The sequence below is a fragment of the Amblyraja radiata genome, chromosome 39, assembly GCF_010909765.2.
Source record: "Amblyraja radiata isolate CabotCenter1 chromosome 39, sAmbRad1.1.pri, whole genome shotgun sequence".
Taxonomy (NCBI): Eukaryota; Metazoa; Chordata; class Chondrichthyes; order Rajiformes; family Rajidae; genus Amblyraja; species Amblyraja radiata.
In genome coordinates, this window is record NC_045994.1 from 5,080,424 (window position 1) to 5,098,737 (window position 18,314).

An 18,314-nucleotide genomic window follows, 5' to 3' on the forward strand; every position below is an offset into this window, starting at 1 on the left:
TGGAAAACCTTAGACAGCTGAAAGCTACAAGAAGACACATCACCACATAATAATAATAATAATAATGCAAATTGATGGCTTGCTTCAGTGAGCAACACTTGCATTCTGTGGTGTCAAACAGAATCCAAAAGAGAAAGCATTCGAAGCACTGCAAGGCATCAAGAAAATGCTTGTAAACAACTCTTTTATGACAAATAAAAACATGTTTCTTCATCACTGTTTGCCTTCTATGAACAGAAAATACTCTTGCTAAAGGTCTTGTTTCTTCTGATTTTCTCTGCCCATAGAGTGGGGGGGGGCAGGGTGCGGGGGGCGGGGGGAGGAAGAGAGAGAGAGTTTGTGTTATACAACAGCTGAACTGCACAGAATGACTCAGCTGCTCGCATTCTCTCCCTCTCTACCTGCAAGGGACCAAGAACAAGGGCATGCATGTTTTCCGAGCATGAAGCCACATCCTTCCAGATCACCTGCCCTATTCAACCACAATATTTTTAAGTAGCAAAGGTGGAGCAGATAGACCAAAACCCCAGCTGCATTCTCCTCCTTGGAATGAAACAAAAACAAAGATTGGGCCTTTTGTAGGATGACTTGGAAGCATTTGAAATTGTGAGAATCCACAAACGTACTTCTTTGGCTTTGGATGCTTAAGATAGATATCACAACATAATACTCAACAAAATACAAAAATATCACAATGTTAAAAATATAGTGTGTTATTTTTCTTAAATTGAGATCACAGTCAAATGTTTTTCACTTAGCAAATCTCAAATGGCAAATAATGTCTAAAATTCATTGCTTTGCCTTGAAGAAAACAGCCAGACAGCCTGAATTTGAGGTGAAAAACATGCCTGCAGCTTCACTGGTTTTGATAATACCTTTTTGGACAAGCTGATATTGAAAAAGCTTTTATCAATTTAGTAATCACCTGCAGCCAATCTGTAAAGAATTTTAATCATTTTAAAGCAAATGTGCTTCTCCAGGAAGCCATATTAGACACTCACAGTTTTTAAAATTAAATACCAAGGTGTCATTTTACCTCCTCTGATCAACAGTGACGCATCTTTCCACAATATTAAATGATTTATTGAATACTAAAATCTGTCAAAGTGCAGAATTTGGGAAGAGACCTCAATGCTCCATTTCCCATCCCTAAATACTTTCACAGAAGAGCCATTACTGCAAGGCAAGACGAGGTTCAATATCACCTCATGCCAACTACCATCCCTCATGGGCAACCAGGATGACATACATCAATTTCCAATGTCATCAGTAAAATATTGTTTGTGTACTAAATACTACATTTAGTCATATCTACAAAACACACCAAAGAGATATTAAGTGGTAGATACCAATAGTTGTTTTGCCAAGAATACTGCATACTGATCTTATTCTCCCGAGATAAATATCTTAAGTGGAAATCAGGAAGTGATAAATTTTATTTATGACAAAGCAAACTACCATAAAGACACTTTTTTTCCCTTAATGTGATGATCATTGTCACCAAAGGAAACTGGAATGAACTCTGAATAACTTGCATATTCACATGAATTGTTCAAAATTATTCATGAACAAACACACAAAATCCCTCATGTGTTTATTCAGAACCAAGTAAAAAGTCAGCAAAAGAAAATAATAGGATAACTAAAAGGGCACAGATAATTAAGGAATTAAAATAGATTTTTCATTAAAATCGTTTCCTGGTATATGAAAGTATTCTGTCATGATAAAAATATATTGTTACCAAATCTATAGTAATGAAAGAAGTTGCAGAGCCATTAGTGAGTTTAATATAAAAGGGCACATAAAAGGATAGCAGTGCTCTAGGACACAAAAGCACCCAGTCAAAATTGGACATTGCACAGAAAAAAAATAAGGTTGGAAGTAGAGGAAACTCTAGCCATGTCTTTCAGTTTCCCAAGAGTGCAAGAGAAATATGAATATTGATTTCTCTCATTTCAGGTAGCCCCAGCATTCCTTCTCTCTCTCTATCCCTCCCCCACCCGCATTAGCTTCTCATTTTCACATTACAAACAGCTTACAATGGCCCATTTCCTTTATCATAGTTACTTTTTTACGTATCTTTCATTAATTGTTCTTTATCTCTCCACATCACCATCTATATCTCTCGTTTCCCTTATCCCTAACCAGTGTGAAGATGGGTCTCGACCCCAAACGTCACCCATTCCTTCTCTCCAGAGATGCTGCCTGTCCCGCTGAGTTACTCCTGCTTTTTGTGTCTGTCTTTGATATAACATAGGTACACAAAAATGCTGGAGAAACTCAGCGGGTGCAGCAGCAACTATGGAGCGAAGGAAATAGGCAACGTTTCAGGCCGAAACCCTTCTTCAGACATAATTCTTTGATATAACATAATGGATTTTCAAAATTGCTTTGATATTGCAGAATTTGATAAGACATGTTAGTGAAATGGAAGTCCAAGGAGTTAAATGGTAAATGGCAGCATGAATAGTAAACCCTGACATAAATTGGAGAGTTGTAATGAAGAGTTTCATTTTCATGTTGATGAACAATATTCCATCTGTGGTCCTTTAAATAAGCTGAATTTGGGCATACCATGCATAATTGGAAGGTAGACAAAAATGCTGGAGAGACTCAGCGGGTGAGGCAGCATCTATGGAGCGAAGGAATAGGTGACGATGCAAAATTGGAAAGTCTGCAGTGATACGACTCAGAAATACAGTAAATGGTGAGGAAAATAATAGCAGATACATATGACTAAAAGTTAATGTATATAACATATTATGAGATGTTTTGGAAAGAAAAGGGCAATATAAATATATATCTAATAAAAATATGCACTAAATTATTTAAAGCTATGGTCTGGAAGATGAACTGTCATTATACATACGCTAACATGAAGGTAGCTAAAAAAGTGTCTATTAAAAGATACTCAGCATGCTTGTCCTTAGAGATGCATAGATTAAAAGGCAAACTATGCTAAACTTTATAAACCACTTGTTCAGGTGTCAACTACAACACGGTACCAAGGATGAAGGACTTTCGTTCAGTACATTAACTGAAGACGACAAGATTGTTCATGAAACAGTAAAGGTCAAGTGGAGACCTGATCAAAATTGTTTTAACTAAAAAGATCTTTGAAAGATTACATAGTGAGAAATAGTTTCACCCAGCACGGGGGTGGATAGACCAAAGGCAGAGATTTACTATAACTGGCAAAGTGACCAGAGGGAAATAAAATTATACGTAAGGTTTGTAATGTAGAGTCTCGCCTGAAGAGGTACTGGAAGCAGATTTTAAAATTATATTTTAAGGAATGTGAAAAACTACTGAAGAGCAAAATTCTGTAGGTACATGCGAGCAAATAGGGCTATTAACACCATTATTGCAATTAGGTTCTTTAAGGCAAGGTTTCTTGTTTTACTTACTTTTCAAAAGCAAAAAGCCACAAAATAGAATGTTACATAAAGCTACTCAAGCTCATACATATACAACTGCACCAGAAATATAATTTTATTCTCATAAACATCTTCCACTCTGCCATTCTTTTGGCGTAAATGATATTAGCACAGTTACCATCCCATTTGCAATCATCCTTAAATTTCATACTGATTAACATGAACAGCAAAAGTGAAGGACGTAGGAGCATCACCTGGCAGAAGCACTTATCTGAATAATCTAACAGGCATAATAGACCTTTCCCCAGACAATTCTGGCAACGTATTTAATAGCAATTCGAACGAGAAAGCAAGACAGGAATCTTAAATCTCTTGTAGGACAAGAGAGGGGGGAAATGTTGGATCACCCGGAGAAAAAAATAATACTTAAGATTTTGATATAAAACTGCAACTTCATTTTGTCCCCCATATAGCAAGAGGCTAGCTGCAATATGGCTGCCATAGGCCCTTTAAATCTAGCACTGTAACCTCCCTTCTCCATCCTCACCCCAATAAGAAAAATAATCCCAACCCGACTGAGATGTTTACTGAGAAAGATTTCAATGGTGCAGCGTGTAAATGTGAGTGAGGGGGAGGGAAGAAGAGGTGGGAAACACGATTAAGACAAATGAGGGTGTAAATACTACCTGAGGTTTGTTCCATTCTAATCAGACCCAGTGAGGCTCAGCTTGATGGGGATTCACACTAAATTAGTCCAGTAAGGGGGACAGGATGTCCAGGCCGCTTCCAGTTTAAAAGGAACTGCTCACTCAGTGCCTCAGCTCCGGTGTTGCTGAGCTGCCTGGCACTCCATTCTCGGCTCTTGGGCGGGGATGACGGTGCTGGCTGTGCGTTGCTAAGGAACGGAGGCGAGGCTCGGCCAGGCCGGGCCAGGCGGGGAGCTCAGGCTCTGGGGCCGCCGCTCGCCAGGTTGTTATTGCCCTTTCTCTCGCTGCCGCACAAAGGCCCCGGCAGCGCGTTCAGCGCCCAAAACGCCGCACTGCCATTGGATGCGGCGCTCTGCACAGGCCGCTCGGCATCACGGGAGATGTAGTTCCTCTGGACCAAAGATCTTATAGCGGAGCGCTCCGCTATAGGATCTTTGCTCTGGACTGGATGTAGGACTGGATGTAGTTGCTCTGCTCCCCGCAGCGCCCAAATCTTTCCCCCCCCCCCTTTACTGCCATTGGCCGCAGCGCTCTGCACAGCCTGCTGGGCAGCATGGGACATGTAGTTCAACTCCCTCTACTAGAAGGGGGACAAAAAATGCTGGAGATACTCAGCGGGTGGGGCAGCATCTATGGAGAGAAGGAATATGTGACGTTTCAGGTCGAGACCCCCTTTAATACTGTCTGAAGAAGGGTTTTGGCCCGAAACGTTGCCTATTTCCTTCGCTCCATAAATGCTGCTGCACCCGCTGAGTTTCTCCAGCATCTATGGAGAGAAGGAATATGTGACGTTTCAGGTTGAGACCCCCTTTAATACGGTCTGAAGAAGGGTTTCGGCCCGAAACGTTGCCTATTTCCTTCGCTCCATAGATGCTGCTGCACCCGCTGAGTTTCTCCAGCATCTATGGAGAGAAGGAATATGTGACGTTTCAGGTCGAGACCCCCTTTAATACGGTCTAAAGAAGGGTTTCGGCCCGAAACATTGCCTATTTCCTTCGCTCCATAGATGCAGCTGCACCCGCTGAGTTTCTCCAGCATCTATGGAGAGAAGGAATATGTGACGTTTCAGGTCGTGACCCCCTTTAATACGGTCTGAAGAAGGGTTTCGGCCCGAAACGTTGCCTATTTCCTTCGCTCCATAGATGCTGCTGCACCCGCTGAGTTTCTCCAGCATTTTTGTGTACCCCCTTTAATACTCTCTCTCTTACATATGAAAAGGGGTCTCGACCCAAAATGTCGTCTATTTCCTTCGCTCCATAGATGCTGCCTCACCCGCTGACTTTCTCCAGCATTTTTGTCTACCCTGCACAATTTTGCACTTCTCTCTGCCATCACTGATAATTCTCACAAGCGCATCTTTCACGCGCCTTAAAAAGACAAACCAAAATAAGGAATCATTTCTATGTTTAACAAAAACCCAAAGTGCTGAAGGAACTCAGATGTTCAGTGAACATTTTTTTTGGAGACACAGCATGGAAACAGCCCCTTCGGTCCATGCCGACCTCTTCACACAAGTTCTATGTTATCCCATTTTCTCATCCACTCCCTATACTCTGGGGGTAATTTACAGTGACCAATTGATCACCAAACCCACATGTTTTTGGGATGTGGGAGGAAACCAGATCACACAGAGGAAACCCACATGGTCACAGGGAAAATGTGCAAATTCCATATGGACAGACCCCCAGAATCAAACCTAGGTCTCTGGTGCTGTGAGGCAGCAGCTCTATCAGCTGCATCACTATAAATGGGCAGTCTATTTCTCTCCACAAATGCTGACTGACCCACTGAGTTCTTGCAACAACTTGTTTTATTGCTCACGTTTCTAGCATATGCCTACTCCCATACTCATGTACCTTCATTCACAGGTGTGCTTCGGTGTAATACTGAGAGAATACTGCACTGTCAGAGATGTCCACTTTGCGATGAAAGTTAAAGACAAAGAAATGATCTAAAAGATAATTTAACTGAAATATTAAACCTAAGATAGACACAAAAATCTGGAATAACTCAGCAGGTCAGGCAGTATCACTGGAGAGAAGGAATGGGTGACATTTCGGGTGAGACCCTTCTTCAAACCTGTTTTCCTCAGTCCACAGATCCTGTCTGACATGCAGAGTTACGGATTTTATTTTTTATTTCAGATTTCTAGCATCTGAACATTTCACTTTAATGTAATGTCCAAATGCAATGTGCTGCTCTCTCATGTGCATATTCAAATGCTTTTAACAAATGGTGCATGCATTTTTTAAATGTTATCACTTTAAATGTTAAATGTTGCTTATTATGCCACATATGAAATAGCAGTCTGAAGAAGGATCTCGACCCAAAATGTCATCTATTCCTTTTCTCCAGAGATGCTGCCTGACCCGCTGAGTTACTCCAGCTTTTTGTGTCTATCTTCAATGTAAACCAGCATCTACAGTTCCATCCTACATATAAAATATCCTTCACTTGCTTAATGCTAATTGGGGAGAGGGCCGTCCTATGTGACACCTCTCGCTCACACATCATTGAAAATTCAAAGTTTATTTACATATCGTTCATATATCCTACTAATGTGTTGGGGGAAATCCGGATTGTCAGAGGTCGCTCACTTGGAGATGATGTTAAACGTGGGTCTGGACTTTCAGGTGAGAAGAATAGCAACATTTTGAAGCATATTATCAGATTCCTATTGATCCCTGGCTAAAATTTCAAAAATAGTTTGCCCTGTCAATATCACATTACCTTTTCTTGGGAATTGCTGTGCCTAAATTATTTACCATATTCACTACATTACAACAATCACAATGCCCGTAAAAAGTACTTAATTGCCATTAAACATTGTAACATCTAGTAAGGTCTTTAGAAACATAGAAACTTAGAAAATAGGTGCAGGAGTAGGCCATTCGGCCCTTCAGGCCAGCACCGACATTCAATATGATCATGGCTGATCATTCAAAATCAGTACCCCGTTCCTGTTTTCTCCCCATATCTCTTGATTCCATTAGCCCTAAGATATAAAAATGCATCTATTTCTTTCTTTGTCCTATGAAAGATGCATGAATCACACTTTCCCTAATCCATCTACTCATCCCAAGATAAGTCAATAGCCTTCTCAGTCTGAAGAAAGGTCCCAACCTGAAATGCCGTTTGTTCATTCCCTCCCGGATGGTGCCAGGCCTGCTGAGTTCCTCCAGCACTTTATGTTTTGATTAAGGTTACAACATCTGCATTTTCTTGCATCTCCATAAGTCAACAGCTGCTGTTTTGAAAGCTGACTGACAATAGATAAGCATTTCAGTCTAACTCTGAGGTTTAAAGTCACAGCTGGCAGTCAAAGACCCGTGAAATGTCATTCAAGCAAAAGAAACGAAAATTACATTACAGCATCAGAAAACCTTTTCCACACTTTCGCATTCCATATACATCTTTTGAAAACACATTCTCATTAGTCGTTTTTAGTATTATCCAGGTCACCCAATACCTTGCCTGGAAGGGCCGGTGGCCAGACATTTTAAGTATTCACTGGACAAAAGAATACCTACTTCTGTCCTTTGCAATCAGTTACCAGTCTGGCACTTGTTTGCTGTTCCCTAGCTTTAACTGCATCTTTCCCAAGTAACTCCTTCAAAATGAATGCTTAGAAACCTTGCTGCATATTCACCCTAAAACCATGGTCCCTGTTCATCCCTAACACCACCTCTGTAACATCTCCTGACCTGAATTCTGCCTCAGCTAATCTGTTGCTGGAGCTGTCAATCAGCAGCTGAACATCATCATCTCTTCTAACGGTTTACTTTTTTTTTCCTTACCCACAAATATAATCAAACTGCTGCCATGACTCCACTTAAAATTCTCTCCCTGAACCTCTGGACTTCCATCATCATTTTAAGATGTTCCTCGAGGTTTAATTGGTTGACCCAGTATTTGGCTATCTGCTTTAAAATCTCTTCTCTCCTTAAGTGTTAATTTTTTGTTTAATGATGTTGCTGTGAAACATTGGGAAATTTTGCTATTTTAACAGTGTTATCTCAATGGAAATTGTTGTTATTTTCTGCATATTTTCCAGCTATCAATATACCTCACTCTAGTTACACAACTGAGAGAATTGTAGCTGAATCCCACCCCCAACTCAATCACAGGTAAAGGCATATTGTACAAAACGAGGGTACACAAAAATGCTGGAGAAACTCAGCGGGTGCAGCAGCATCTATGGAGCGAAGGAAATAGGTAAAGTTTCGGGCCGAAACCCTTCTTCAGACTGTACAAAACGAGTCCTGTTTTTATCTTACTAGACCTCGTTCCCTGGTGGCTTAGGACTTAATTGTTCTTCAAACAATTAAATACGAGTAGGAAATACAAAGAAACATGCACCTTGTATATCGCCCATCGTGCCCTCAAGGCACAGAAGATTAATTTGTTTTCAAAAGGCAGTCAATGTTGTGTCAGCAACAGCTCGCATGACAGTTGCAAACTGCATATGGCAAGCCACAATTAAAGGAACAGAAAAACAACATTATCAATATTTGTAATTGAGGGTTGAAGCTAGTCAGGGTTCAGAAAATTTCCCAGTCTTTCATGGAAGAGATCTTTTATTTCTGCCTGAGAGGCAGATTAGGCCAATCAAAAGCACCTTTGAAAACATTGTATTTCTATATTCCCACGTTTCAGCCTAATTTAAACACAGTTGAAGTATGAAATGGTGGCAATAGTCTGAAAGCTAAACTAACATTAGGTGTCATAGATAGACACAAAGTGCTTGAGTAACTCAGAAGGTCATGCAGCATCTCTGGAGATAAAGGATGAGTTCCTACCATCCTTTTTCTCCAGAGATCTGCCTGACCCGCTGAGTTACTCCAGCACTTTGTGTCTATCTTTGGTATAAACGAGCATCTGCAGTTCATTGTTTCTACATTTTAGCATTAAGTGCCTTTGTGTTGTATGCTTCTATCACACAGCTCTTGGAGATGAGAAAAAAGCAAATTGGCAAGATTTCCATGTCATTAACTTGACCAAATCATTTACACAGAACATAGAACAATATAGCACAGGAGCAAGGCTTTCCACCCACAATGTCCGTGCCAAACATATTGCCAGATTAAACTAATTTCTTCTGCCTGCACGTAATCCATATCCTTCCATTCCCTGCATATTTACATGTCTATCTAAAACCCCTCACATGCCAAGAATTGATTTATTCATTCTCAGGATACTGAAAAGGCTGCAATTTATTCTGCATCCCTAATTTGCCCTATACTGAGATGCTCGCTGGCACCTCAGAGAACAATTAGATTAAAGCCAACCATATTGGTATAAAGTCCAGATCGGGTGAGGTCAGAAGATTTCTTCCTATGTGAAGAAAATGTTTTTTTACCGCAATTGATTTTTACAACAATGGTTATTATTACTTACTGGTGAATATAAATTCCTGCTTTTCTGGAGTTGGTATTCCTGGAACAATAGTTTGAGTCTCTAGAAATCTTCCATGTAATTTAGCCATCATATTGTGGTACCACCAATCTGACATGATTACGTAACTGCTACACTGACAATGCCTGATCTGATGACACTTTCACCTCCAGCATCTTTGACTGCATAAAAGCAACTGCTTGTGATCAATAAGAAGCACAGCTGATTCAAATCTATCAGGTATATATTTGTAACTGTGCTCACTTGTCAGTGTGAAGTCGTTCAAATTAGTCAATATTTTTTCACCAAAATGAATTGTTAAAAGACTATGAAGAATGGCACCTCTATGAATTTTAACATTTTTGGAAAAGGAAATAATGCTTTTGAAAACAAATTATAATTCGATTTTGTGTTTGCCATTTGTGCGGCTTAACAGCTGGAGGGTTGATACATCCGCAAGTGCATCCCAATGTAAGTGCACAGTCATTTTAAAATTAGATGTATTCATTATCTTAAATTCCCCTTGCTGCCATTCACTAGAAGCAGATTTGTAAAGTACTTAATTTGTTCATGGCAGAGGAGCCATTCGGCCCATCAAGTCTGCTCCGTCATTCAGTCACGGCTGATCTATCTTTCCCTCTCAACTCCATTGCCTTGTCCCAGTAACCTTTGACACCCTTACTAATCAAGAACCTATCAATCTCCACTTTAAAAATACTCAAAGACTTGACCTCCTCAGCCATCTGTGGCAATGAATTCCAGAGTTTCATCACCCTCTGGCTATAGAAATTTCTCCTCATCTCCATTCCCCCAATGCAACCCGTTCCCCCCAATGCAATATTGCACCACTCTTGCATAGCCCCCAACTGCACAGGCACGGCCCATTTCCCCTCATCCCCCAGCACTCCCTCCCCCTCTTCATCCTCCCTCTTCTTTCCTCTCTCCTCCTCCCCTCCCCAATTCCTCTCTCACCTCTCCCTCCCTCCTTTCCCCTACCCTCAATCACTCCCTCCCTACCTCCATACCTCCTCTCCATTCCCTACCCCCTCATATCCCTCTATCCCCCACTCCTCACCCCCCACTCTATCCCCCACCACTATCCGTTCTGACCTCCCCCTTCCCAGCTCACCAACAGCCTACTGTCTTCCGCCTCTTCCTTTCTTCTTCCCGCCCCCTCCCCACACCCCCACATCAGTCTGAACAAGGATCTCGACCCGAAACATCACCTATTCCTTCGCTCCATAGGTGCTGCCTCACCTGCTGAGTTTCTCCAGCATTTTTGTTTATCATCTAAAATCAGTAGGAAAGAACTGTAGATACTGTTTTAAATCAAAGGCAGACACAAAATGCTGGAGTATCTCAGCGGGACAGGCAGAGAAGGAATGGGTGACATTTTAGGTCGAGGCCCTTCATCAGATCAGTAAATCTAAAATCAGTACCACGTTCCTACATTTTCCCCATATCCCTTGATTCCTTTAGCCCTAAGAGCTAAATCTAACTCTCTCTTTAAAACATCCAATGAATTGGCCTCCACTCCCTTTTGTGGCAGAGAATTCCACAGATTCACAACTCTCTGGTGAAGACGTTTTTCCTCATCTCAGTCCTAAATGGCGTACCCCTTATTCTTAAACTGTGACCCCTGGTTCTGGACTCCCCCAACATCGGGAACATTTTTCCTGCATCGAGCCTGTCCAATCCTTTAAGAATGTTATATCTTTCCATAAGATTCCCTCTCATCCTTCAAAATTCCAGTGACCCATTCTTTCATTATATGTCAGTCCCGCCATCCTGGGAATTAACCTGGTGAACCTACACTGCACTATCTCAATAGCAAGAATGTCCATCCTCAAATTAGGAGACCAAAATTGCACACAATACTCCAGGTGCGGTCTCACCCGGGCCCTGTACAACTGCAGTAGGACCTCTTTGCTTCTAAACCCTCATCCTCTCGCTATGAAGGCCAACATGCCATTAGCATTCTTCACTGCCTGCTGTACCTGCATGCTTACTTTCAGTGACTGATGTACAAGCATACCCAGGTCTCATTGCACCTCCCCTTTTCCTAATCTAACACCATGCAGATAATAATCTGCCTTCCTGTTCTTGCCACCAAAGTGGATAACCTCACACTTATCCACATTATACTGCATCTGCCTTGCATCTGCCCACTCACCCAACCTATCCAAGTCACCCTGCAGCCTCATAGCAGCCTCATCGCAGCTCACCCCAGTTTTGTGTCATCCACAAACGTGGAGATGTTACATTTAATTCCTTCGTCTAAATCGTTAATATATATTGTAAATAACTGGGGTCCCAGCACGGTGCCTTGCAGCACCTCACTAGTCACTGCCTGCCATTCTGAAAAGGACCCATTAATTCCTACTCTTTGCTTCCTGTCTGCCAACCAGTTCTCTATCCATGTCAATACCCTACCCCCAATACCATGTGCTCTAATTTTGTACACTAATCTATTGTGTGGAACATTGTCAACAGCTTTTTGAACATCCAGATACACCACATCCACTGGCTCTCCCTTATCCATTCTACTCGTTACATCCTAAAAATATTCCAGAAGATTAGTCAAGCATGATTTCCCCTTCATAAATCCATGCTGATTTTGATTGATCCAAGTCACTGCTTTCCAAATGCACTGCTATTGCATCTTAATAATTGACTCAAGCATCTTCCCCACTGCCGATGTCAGGCTAACTGGTCTTTTTGAAAATAAAAGAATCCTTGTTTCTCCCAGAAATATGCTTCCTTTAAAGAATCCTTGATGGTTCAACTGTGCAAGGGATTACACCATTAAACTTCAGACTATTGATTCAGACAGGTTTCCTTCTAGAGGGAATTCTTTTTTATTTTTAGCTATTTTCATCTTCAGTGTAACCGAATGTGTGAGAGGCGTGTACAGGCGACAGCAGAAACTCTTTGATGTTTAGTGAGAGCAAACAAAGGCAGCTCTTAGCACCTTATTTATGCCAGCTTGGCATTTTGCCCTTCACATTCTTGGGATGCCCCTGAATATTTAAAAACCTACCAAAAAATGTTGAAAAACCAAATGCATTGCTATTACATCTTTAATAATTGACTCAAGCACCTTCCCCACTACCAATGTAAGACTAACTGGTCTATAATTCCCCATTTTCTCTCTCCCTCCTTTCTTAAAAAGTGGAGTTACATTAGCTACCCTCCAGTCCAAAGGAACTGATCCAGAGTCTATACAAACATTGGAAAATGATCACCAATGCATCCACGATTTCTAGGACCACCTCCTTGAGTACTCTGGGATGCCGACCATTAGGCCCTGGGGATTCATCTGCCTTCAGACCCAACAGTTTACCTAGCACCATTTCCTGACTAATGTGGATTCCCTTCAGTTCTTCCTTCCCACTAGATCCTCGGTCCCCTAGTATTTCTGGGAGATTGTTTGAGTCTTCCTTAGTGAAGACAGAACCAAAGTACCTGTTTAACTGTTCTGCCATTTCCTTGTTTCCCATTATAAATTCACCCGTCTCTGATTGTAAGGGACCAACATTTGTCTTCACTAATCTTTTCCTTTTTATATTTCTAAAGAAGCTTTTACAGTCAGCTTTTATATTGCCCACAAGCTTTCTTTCATGCTCTTTTCCCCCCTCTTAATAAACTCCTTTGTTGAGTTCTAAATTTCTCCCAGTCCTCCAGTTTGTTACTTCCTCTGGTCAATTTATATGCCTCTTCCTTGGATTTAAGGAATGACAAATGCTATGGGAAAATCATAAACTTACAGATGAACAGTATATACACCATATCATCATCTACTGTACATTCACTGAAGACTAAACCTGCATTAGTTTACCTATAAATGTGCACGATCAGTATCTGCAACTGATAATGTAAATTTTAACCGAATTGTATCGTCATAAAAATCCAATAAATCATTTAATTTTTGAAGCCATTAGACCCTTATGTTGTGAAATAAAACCCCAAAATGCTTGGAACTTTCTGTGCATCATTATCTGTGAAGGGAAACAAACTTAGTGTTTCAGGTTGATTATCATAGAACATAGAACAGTACAGCATATAAACAGGCCCTTCAGCCCACAATGTCTGTGCTAAACATGATGCCATGACCAATTCTTATCTGCCTGCATTCACTGCATATCCATATGCCTATCCAAAAGTCTCTCAAATGGCACTATCACATCTGCCTCTACCATCACATCTGTTAGCTCTTTTAAACTTTACCCCTCGAACCTTAAAACTATGCCCTCTATTATTTGATATTTCCATCCTGGGAAAAGGTTCCGATTGCCTATCCTATCTGAGTCTCTCATAATTTTATATACTTTTATCTGGTTTGCTTACAACCTCCAGCGTTCCAGAGAAAACAATTCAAGACCGTCCAATCTCTCCCTGCAGCTAATACTGCCTAATCATTCTGGTAAACCTCCTCTGCACCCTGTCCAAAGCTTCCACATTCTTCCTGTAATGGGGCGATCAGAACTGCACGCAATACTCCAAATGCGGCCCAACCAAAATTCTATAATTTTATAATCCTGAAGAAGGGTCTCGACCCGAAATGTCACCCATTCCTTCTCTCCAGAGATGCTGCCTGTCCCACTGAGTTACTCCAGCATTTTGCGTCTACCTTCGATTTAAACCAGCATCTGCAGTTGTTTCCTACAAAATTCTATAAAGCTGTATCATGACTTCCTGTTTCTCATACTTAAAGCTCCAACCTATGAAAGCAAGTATAGCATATGCCTTGTGGAAACAAGGAACTGCACATGCTGGTTTACATACAAAGGACACAAAGTGCTCGAGTAACTTAGCAGGTCAGGCAAAATCTCTGAAGAACATGGATTCTTCAGGTCTGAAGAAGGGTCCTGACTCAAAACGTCACCTATCCATATTCTCCAGAGATGTTGCCTGAAACGTTGAGTTACTCCAGCACTTTGTATCATCCCATTAGCCTTCTTTATCATGCCATTAATTGTATATTTTTCCACTTTGAACCCTTCTCTCTCATCATCCATGCAGAACATGATGCTAAGTTAAACTGTGAGGGAAGAGAAGGGAAAAGTCTATTTATGAGGAGACTTATGTGGACTGTTTGCAATATTATTTTTAATTTGTACATGTGGTGCACTTAAAACCAATTAACTTGGCAGAGGAAGGGGCAATGCATGGAGCCCAAAGTAAACTGATATCTAGCTTCTAAATTCTTGGTAAGGAACTATAAAATTCTCATGCAACTCAAAGAAACTTTTCCAGTGCCAACATAGAACAGGCACAGGCCATTCAGCCCACAATGCCTGTATCAAATATGATGCCATGTTAAACTGATTTCCTCTGAGTGTATGTGATCCATATCCCTCAGATCCATATATATTCTATGTGCCTATCTAAAAGCCTCTTAATTGCTACTATCATATCTACCTCCACCAGCATCCCAGGCAGCTCGTTCAGGCACCCACCAATCGCATCTTAAAGCTTTGATATTTCCACCCTAAAAAGAAGGTTCTGACTGTCTACCCTATCTATGCCTCTCATAATTTTATATACTTCAGTCAGGTCTCCCCTCAGCCTCTGAATCTTGAACAAAAATAATTTTATGTTCATAAATATATCATTTGAAGCAATTAAGGAAATGAATTAGCTCCAGCAGTGAGCAGTTTTTAATATAAACTCTTTTATTGCAGTTTCACTCATATATGAAAAGCTCCAATGTAAAGATTTCCATTAAATGCCAAATTTCGCTTCAAGCCCCGAGGGTATCAATATTTATTTCAGTAATGGGAAAACGTAAACCATTCCACAGAGACTATGTGACAAACTGGCAAGAGACTGACATTATTGGGAACATACACACAAAAAAAAGAAACTAAATTACGTAACAGTTCATTAACATTCTGTTAGTTTTTCATAAATGCAGTAGCTAGAGGAGGAAAAAAAGTGAGATAAAGAGCGGGAAGCAATTAAATCATTTTTTGTACAAAGACCATATAGATGATTGTTCCAACAGAGGCATTGTGCAGCACACAATTGCAAGATCAGGCTTTGCTCAGCTCCTAGTCCTGCTTTGTTGTCGCACAAATTTGAGAAAGCCTTAGGCTTAATTGGTAATGTAGTTTGGAGAATACAAAGAGCGAGAGTAGTGCAGGAAGGAACTGCAGATGCTGGTTTAAACCGAAGATAGACACAAAAAGCTGGAGTAGCTCAGCGGGACAGGCAGCATCTCTGAAGAGAAGGAATGGGTGACGTTTAGGGTCGAGACCCTTCTTCAGACTAGTTAGGGACAAGGGAAATGAGAGATATAGATGATGCCGAGAGATAAAGAACAATGAATGAAAGATGTGCAAAAAAATAATGATGATAAAGGGAACAGGCCATTGTTAGCTGTTTGTTGGGTGAAAATGAGAAGCTGGTGTGACTTGGGTGGAGGATGGGTAGAGAGAGGGCATGCGGGGTTACTTGAAGTTAGAGAAATTAATATTCATACGGTGGTGCATCGGGAGAGCTACTGCCTTACAGCGCCAGAGAACACGGTTCGATCCTGACTGCGGGCACTTGTCTGTACGGACTTTGTAAGTTCTCACCGTGACCTGCGTGGGTTTTCTCCGAGATTTTCGGTTTCCTCCCACAGTCCAAAGATGTACAGGTTTGTAGGTTAATTGGCTTTGTATAAATGTAAAATGACCCCAGTGAATGTAGGATAGTGTTTGCGTGCGGGGGTTGCTGGTCGGTGCGGACTTGGTGGACTGAAGGGCCTGTTTCCGCGCTGTATCTCTAAACTAAACTAAAGTCCAGTTTTCACAATTTGCACTGTATATACAGTAAATGATGTTGAACACAAATTATTTCATTGTTAAAATCTTCTGATCATTATAATTTTGAGTAACTTTCTTCACATAAAAATCAGTATGGAAGATTGCACTGAGGACAGAAAACATAAATTAATGTCTCGCCCTTAAGGCAGACACGTTGGGGAACAGAGATTGTGGGGATGAGTTGTAAGCAATCATTTTGGCCCTGCTGTCGGAAAATTGAAAATTATTTTTTTATTAAGAAAGCAAATGAATTATCGAAAATTGTGTCATAGTCATGGAATGTTAGAGTTACATAGCATGGAGAAGGGCTCTTTCCCTCTGTCTCTGTGTTGGGCATCAAATATGAAGTTATACTAATTCCACTTTCCAGAATCAGGTCCATATCCTTCTGTGCCATGGAGTTTTAAGTGCACATCTAGATATTTTGGCATGCTGAGAGTACCTACCTCCACCACCTTCTCCAGGTTTCCCAAACTCCACATGAAAAATCCCCCCATAATCTAAATCTCCTAGCCCATACCTTAAATCCATGTTTAAAAAAAAAGACAAAAAGCGGTGGAGTAACTCAGCGAGTCAGGCAGCATCCTTGCAGAACATGGCTAGGTGACGTTTTGGATCGGGACCCTGTAAATCAGGGAGAAGGCAGGAGAAGGAGGTTGAGAGGGAAAGATAGATCGGTGATGATTGAATAGCAGAGTAGACTCGATAGGCAGAATGGCCTAATTCTGCTCCTATGAACCTATCCATGTCCTTTAGTTATAGACAACTCAGTCAAGCCGATTTATGTCTCTCATAAATTTGCATACAGCTCTTAGGTCCCCTTTCATTCACCTTCCCAAGGGAAACAAACTCAGCCTATCCTATCTCTCCTCAGAGCTAAAATGCTCCATCTCAGGCAACATCCTGGCGAATCTTCTCTGAATCCCCGCCAGTGCAATCACATCCTTTCTCTGGTGTGGCAAACAGAACTGCACTCAATCCTTTAGCTGTGATCTTACGTTTGAGAGCATTGTCTCATGGCCTCCTTGCTCTTACATTCCATGTCCCACGCAATGAAGGGAAATATGCTGTTTGCTTTTTTTTCCACCTTATCTACCTTCCGTATCTGTCTTTAGGGAACCTTTGAACATGTACACCAAGGCTCCTCTGTTCATCGGTGTTTCCTCAGGTCATATCATTCATTCTGCATATTAGTCTTGTGTTGTAGCTCCGACCGCGGGGCCTGTGGACTTTAACACCGTGAAGCAGCGGTCCCAGTAAGAAGCGGCCGACTTGGGAGCTCCATGACGCGGCTCCTGTCCCGACGCCGGAGTTTCGATCATCCCAACGAGAGGGCTTGAAGAGCGGACCGTCGGCAACGGCCCCGTTCAAAGGCCCCGACCACGGGTGAAGAAAGGAGGAAGATGACTGAACTTTAATGCCTTCCATCACAGTGAGGAAAGTTGATTCCACTGTGGTGGATGTTTATGTTAAACATTTATGTTAAACATTATATTATGTGCTGTATTTTTGCTCAATGGTTGTGGAGACCAAGTCATTGGGAATTTTAAAAGCGGGGAGAAGGCAGGAGAATGGGTTTGAGAGGGAAAGATAGATCAGCCATGATTGAATGGCAGAATAGACTCAATGGCCTAATTTTGCTCCTATGACTTATGAACATTATTTTGTAATCTTATTTTATTGGCTGGATCGATTGGTTCTATTTCTTGTTTTTTTTTTGTGTTCAGACCTTGCGATATAATGCTCATCCATTCAATCTGGTGTTTCCTAAGAGTTAGAGTTAAATTCATACAGCACAGAAACAGGTTTCTCAGCCCCGCAAATCCATTCTGACCGTCACTCACCCATCTACACTAATGTTACATTTTGTTCGACCGACATTCTCACCAACTCCCCTCATGTTCTACCCGTGGTCAATTAACCTACCAACCCACAGGTATTTGGGATTGGAAGGGAACGGGAGAACCCGGGGAAAATCCACATGGTCACAGGGAGAACGTGCAAATCCCATACAGTCAGCAGCC

General features: G+C 41.4%; 1 protein-coding gene across 4 annotated transcripts in view; it reads right to left on the reverse strand.

Moving 5' to 3' along the window:
- nsd3 (nuclear receptor binding SET domain protein 3) overlaps positions 1-4,423 on the reverse strand; it is a 90,809-nt gene extending 86,386 nt beyond the window's left edge. For 2 of the 4 annotated variants that reach the window (XM_033013926.1, XM_033013928.1), the window contains exon 1: positions 4,064-4,417. The gene's annotated coding sequence lies outside the window, so the exon portion shown is untranslated. Of the gene's footprint in view, positions 1-4,063 lie in introns of all 4 variants that reach the window. The other 2 variants (XM_033013927.1, XM_033013925.1) reach the window with 2 other exon arrangements.
- Between the last annotated feature and the right edge of the window lie 13,891 nt (positions 4,424-18,314).